The sequence below is a fragment of the Lonchura striata genome, chromosome 13 (genome assembly GCF_050655825.1).
Source record: "Lonchura striata isolate lonStrDom1 chromosome 13, ASM5065582v1, whole genome shotgun sequence".
Lineage (NCBI taxonomy): Eukaryota > Metazoa > Chordata > Aves > Passeriformes > Estrildidae > Lonchura > Lonchura striata.
In genome coordinates this window covers 19,811,766-19,817,500 of record NC_140715.1, presented here as the reverse complement: position 1 = coordinate 19,817,500, position 5,735 = coordinate 19,811,766, and the positions used below count along the sequence as shown (strand labels likewise).

Sequence of the window (5,735 nt, the reverse complement as noted above, 5' to 3'; positions counted from 1 at the left end):
TCTGCTCCCCCCACCCCAGAGCTTCACCCCAGCAAGGAAAAGCAGGAAAAGCAGGAAAAGCAGGAAAAGCAGGAAAAGCACAGCTTGCTGGTGCTGCTGAAAAAAGGAGATGGCACAAAAAGGCCACCCCTGATCACATCCCTCTGGTCTGGGGCTGTGAGCTGTGAACATCCCTTCAGGTCTGGGACACAGAGAGGAGGCTGGGGGCTGAGGGATGGTAACTCTCTGACCAATTACAAAGTAATTAAGAGAGCCACAAAGAAAGCTTTGCATATGGATGTACAATTACTACACCACAGTCCTGCCAGAAAAACACAAAAGAGGATCTTGGGCAGCTCAGAGGATGCATATGGCTTGTGTAGGTGGAGAGACCTAAGAGACTGTAACTTTGGGTAGGAAGTGGATTTTCCCTCTCCTATAATCTTGTTAAATTACCTTGCTTTTAAATCAGTGATTTATATGTCCCTCTTCAAATCCAGAGGGAAAAAAAAAAAAAAAAACCCAAACCCTCTCTAAACAGCCTGTGTGTGACAAGCAATACATTTTCACTTTCATTTACCCTCACACTGCAAAGTTCACTTAGCGAACCAGAAGTGTTAAAGGAAAATACTGGGAAGGACTGGTTAAAAAGAAAACCTTGGCTGAAGCGAGATGGAAAACAGATTTCCAGGGTTAGGTAAGTATCAGAAAATAATACATAATGTTAGACATCCGAAAAGGGAAGTAGGAAAATATTTAGGAATGTGCATAGCCATTTGCAGCCTACGAAAAGCACAAAAAAGCAGTTTCATTAGGAAAGGACACTCACTGCAAACAGTGCCAGGAGGTGCCACGCTCCAGGACCATCCTGGGAAACGGCCATACCCTGTGCCCAGCACTGGTTTTCTGGGAGTGCCTGTGTGCAGCTGGCTGAGGATTCACAGATTTTTGTTTCCCTTTGGGTTTCAGGGAGCCTCCCACCCTCCTCAACCAGTTTGCATCTGTGTGGGTCCTGCAGCTTCCAGGGGGAATCATCTCTTAGCAACACTGACAAAAATAAAATCAAGTAGGACCCGGCACAGACCTGGAAGCGAGGCCACGCTGCAGCCCACCTGCTCCACGTCTGCCCAATTAACATCTCCTCCACCTGCAGCTTTGTGAGAGCCCCTGGTGCTGCCAGGAGCACCAAGCCTTCGTTATCCAAAACCAGAGGTGCCCTGGGCTGCTCTGAGAGCAGGGTGGGCACAGGTGGAGGGAGGGGATTCCTCCCTCTTCTCCTCTCCTTCTCTCTTCTCCCACCTGGAGCCCAGTGTCCAGCCCTGGGTCCCCAGCCCAGGAAGGACCTGAGCTGCTGGCCTGAGTCCAGAGGAGGCCACAGAGCTGCTCCAAGGGCTCCTGCTCCAGGAGCAAACAGCTCCAGTGCCCCGCTGAGGCGGCACCAGCAGGGAGGAACTGCGTGTCCCAGAGCCAGGAGGACGCACAGACATCACCCAGGGATGCCTTCAGCCCCACTGAGTCACTGCTCTTCTCAGCAGGGACAACAGCCCAGCCCCAGGAGCATTCCCAGATCCAGGAGCATTCCCAGCCCTAGGAGCATTCCCAGCCCCAGGAGCATTCCCAACCTCAGGAGCATTCCCAGCTCCAGGAACATTCCCAGATCAAGGAACATTCCCAGCCCCAGGAACATTCCCAGCTCCAGGAGCATTCCCAGCTCCAGGAACATTCCCAGCCCCAGGAACATTCCCAGCCCCAGGAGCATTCCCAGATCCAGGAACATTCCCAGCTCCAGGAACATTCCCAGCTCCAGGAGCATTCCCAGCCCCAGGAACATTCCCAGCCCAGCCTGGCCCTGAACAAGAAGGGAACTCAAAGCAGCCCTTTCTGTTTCTGGGTGAGGTGGATGGAAGTCCCCAGGCTCCCCGTTCCCATGGGAAGACGTTAGGATCCTCCTGGACACTGTCCCCCCCTTTAACAGCAGTGCTATTATGGGATGCTGAGCGAGCAGCCATGGGGCTGGTGAGCCCCTGGTGAGCCCCTGGTGCCCCTTCCCCACCAGGCACTGCCAGCCTGGCACAGCACAGGATGGGACTTTGTGTGCCTGTCCCCACTGCCCACGGCGTGTTTGGAAAGGAAATCCCCCCACGTGGCCTGGAGCACCGTGAGGGGAGTAAAGCCATCTGTTCATTGAGGCAGGCCAGCTCCAAACCAATTAATGCAAAGAGCCTGCATTAAGGAGTCTCTCCTTGATGCAAATCCCCTCTTGTAAACAAACCTTACAGGCCCTAGCCCCAGTCTGCGAGGCAAGTTCCAATCTGATTAGTGACTCCACATGCCTTAGATTTCCCCTTACAGTCACCAGTGAATGAAACTATCTTTTTGCTGAGATATATTAAACACTTACTGATTTTCACCTTGAGGTGCCCTTTACCGTGGTAATTAGTGAAACTGGGACCTCTCTGGGCGAAAAACAAGCAATTTAATTTGGTTTTTTGGCAGTAGTTGTCCTCCAGACCATCACCCACAGAGCACAGCACCAGACCTCCACCACAGTCCAGCACACGCTGATTTTCATCTCCCATATTTGCACCACTCCAGACCCCTTTGGGTGCCTGCCTGGAGCAGAGCACAGAGTGCAAGGTGTGCAGTTCAGTATATCAAAACCAGGAGGATGAATTAATGAGAAGGGAGTTCAGCAGCAGCTTTGTGCCATTCTCTGAGCAGCAGCCCTGGAAAGGATCCATGGGCAAAGCACTTGGCGCAGGTGAGCTCACCTGGGCGGGACAAGGGCTGAGAATTCCTGCAGGAACACACACTGTGGATTCTGGAAAGGCAGTGGGACGAGAAAACAGTTCCCCTGTGGAGGAAATGCATTTGTTAACTGATGGTTTAAACATGGAAGCAGCAAACTGGAGCCACAGGCTGCTCCTGCACAGCTCAAGGAGCCCCAAGGAAACTCCACAGCTCCTCGGAGCCTGAGCCTTCCCTCCCTCCACCAACACCCACTTTGTTTTCTCAGATAATTAACTTGTCTTCTCAGTCTCTCCATTCATTTCCTGAAAGCTCCCCAAATTGTAACACGGCCTGGAAAAGCATGATGTGCATCCCAGTCGTGTCCAGCTTCATCCCTGCCCCACTCTGCTCCTCTCAGCAGGGGTGTGGCTCCAGCTCACCTCAGCCCAGCATTACCAAGGGTTTGATCCTGAGCTGAAACCAGCCTGATCTCTTTTCCTTGCTTTGTACATCACTTTTTTCTTCTATTCTGTTTTAAAACAGACATGAAACAGATAAAATTATGAGAGATAAGTGAATATTAAGCACTTTATATCTCAGTGATTTGCGTTTCTTCCCTGCAAAGCAGAGCCTGTAGATGTTACCTGTGATGTTCATACAGAAGCTTTGCTTCTCTTGTCTTGCTTCAAGTCAGATCCCACAGTCTTCACTCAGGAGAAGTCCCTTTCCCCCAGCAGTAAGGGAAATTTCCCAAACATGGATATAATGATGGTCCTGCAGTAGAAGACAGTAAGAGAAGAGCGAGATGCATTTCCTGAAAGTAAAAAAAAGGATTTGCATAGGAGGTGAGTTCTGCTGTCAGCCCAAGGACTTCCAGGCAGTTCAGAACAAACATCTCCCCCTTGGCCTGAAGGACCAGAATGGCAACTTTTGGTCTTACAAAGAAATGAATGAAAAAGTGAAATTGTGGGTGCCCTGTGCCTGTGTGTGGGACTGAAGGCACCCAGAGCTGCTGGGCTGCCCTGAATCCAGTGCAGGTAAACAGGAAACCTGACAGCCAGAGAAGAGTCAGTGCTGGGAGAATTTGTGATTTTGGCATTGAAAGTGTTACAGAAAACTTGCCATAAAGTTCCTCTGAGGCTTTCATTTCCCTCCCCCAAATCTTCCTTTGATTTTGATCCCCTCCTTTCCTCGTGTCCTTTGAACTCTTAAAAAGGCACTTTGAAGAGATGTCATAAAGTGGGGGCTTTATTCAGGATCTCCTCTTTGATGCTCCTGCTCCGTGTGTGAAGTGCGGCCCCGCAGGATGTGGAGCCAGAGGAGCTGAAAGCCGAGACAGAAAGGAAAGGGCACAGAAGTAAAAGTGTGGATGTGGTGTTTGGGAACAGCTCCTGGAGCAGGGCACAGCCCCAGGGTGGATCCCGGGCTGCAGGGACCTGCTGTGGCTGCCCCTGCCAGGGGGAGCGATGGGGATGGAGGAGAGGGGCAGCGGGATGGGAATCCTTCATCCCAATCCTTCATACTTCATCCCCCTGGTCTCACCACAGGGTTACAGCTGGGTGACAACCCCCGTGCCTGGGTGACATCCCCGTGGAAGAGCTGTCTGTCACTTGGAGCACCTCTGGCAGCCCCCAGGGCTCAGCCCAGCCCAGCAGCTCCAGGAGTCGGTGCTGCCATCACCCTGCAGCCCTTCCCACCTCCAGCTCTCCCAGCCATAAAAGGTCCTGCTGTCCAGGACAGAAAACAGTATTAAATAATCAAAAATGTAAATAACCCTATTAAATAATCAAAAATGTAAATAATCCCATGCACACAAACCACCAAGAAGAGGCCTACAGCTTCCAAGCCTGTTCCATGGGAAGCTGGTGGCACTGCCCAGGCAGGAGGAAGCAGGAGCAGAGCTCAGCCCCAGCTCTTCAGACCCAGGGAGAGCACACTCCAAGCACCCTTTCCACACTGGAGTATCTAGAAAGCTCAGAATCAATAAGCCCAGAGAGTCTAGAGAGCTCACAGGATCATCAAGGCTGGAAAAGCCCTCTGAGAACACCGAGTCCAACCCTGCTGCAGCCCAGGCTGAGGCTGGTGACTCTTCCCCTCCTGAGCTTCTTCCCCTCCTTCCTTCTTCCACCATGGGACATTTCACAGTGAAGCTGCTGGTGCAGCACAGGCCCCGTGGCACAAAGCCACTGGCTGGAGCCTCTCAACTTTGTTTAACCTTTGCATAGGGAATTGCATTAACTCATCCAAGGGAACCTCTCAGCCAGGCAGAAACAGATGTTCAGGCCTTAGATAAGCTACGAGCAAGTCCACGGTGTTTATCAGCAGGGACATGGGGTTGAGTTTGGGTTTGTTATTTTTATTGGGTGACCAGTAGTAGGAATTATTCAGAAATAAGTGAAAATTATCCTGAAAGCTGCTTGAAGGGCTTCTGAAAGGATTTTTCCTCAGTTGCTCCTTCTTACCTGCAATATCAATTTTTTTTTTTTTTTTTTTTTTTTTAGAATTACAGCCAAGTATCTGCTTCCAAGACTGAATGCAGATGCAGCTGAAACAGGAAATTTTAACTTGCTTCCAACCTGGGAATTTTGCACTTTAAACTTGAGATAAGGAGAGAACTTGATTTTAAAGACACATGTCCCCTAACAAAAGACAATTGTACTTGCAGAGGGGCCACCCCACAGCCCTCCTGAGAAACCAGTACTGCAGAAAATGGCAAGATATAAAGAACTAAGTAACCCTAAAGTGCAGGGACACCTTCCACTAGCTCAGGTTACTCCAGCCTGGCCTTGGACACTGCCAGGGATGGGGCAGCCACGGCTTCTCTGGGCACCCTGTGCCACCCAGGCAAAGCCACAGCTGCACTGGCATTGCCCAGAAGTTCTCACAGAGGACAAGGGAGACCTGACAAAGCAACATGGCTTTTCTTGGTGCAGCCAAGGAGCCCTGGGAAGACCCACGGCAGCCTGGTTCCTCCTGCAGCTGCTGCCTTCACACAACCAGCCTTGAGGAAAGCAGAGAAAAAAATG

At 51.0% G+C, this 5,735-nt stretch overlaps 1 long non-coding RNA gene across 2 annotated transcripts in view; it reads right to left on the bottom strand.

Moving 5' to 3' along the window:
• The window catches only part of LOC116184130 (uncharacterized), a 6,155-nt gene extending 2,669 nt beyond the window's left edge, over window positions 1-3,486 (bottom strand). For both annotated transcript variants that reach the window (XR_014958360.1, XR_004148870.3), the window contains exons 1-3: window positions 3,354-3,486; window positions 3,150-3,238; window positions 2,751-2,833 (exon numbers count right to left, since the gene is read on the bottom strand). This is a non-coding gene — a long non-coding RNA (uncharacterized LOC116184130). The remainder of the gene's footprint in view (window positions 1-2,750; window positions 2,834-3,149; window positions 3,239-3,353) is intronic.
• Window positions 3,487-5,735: the final 2,249 nt, after the last annotated feature.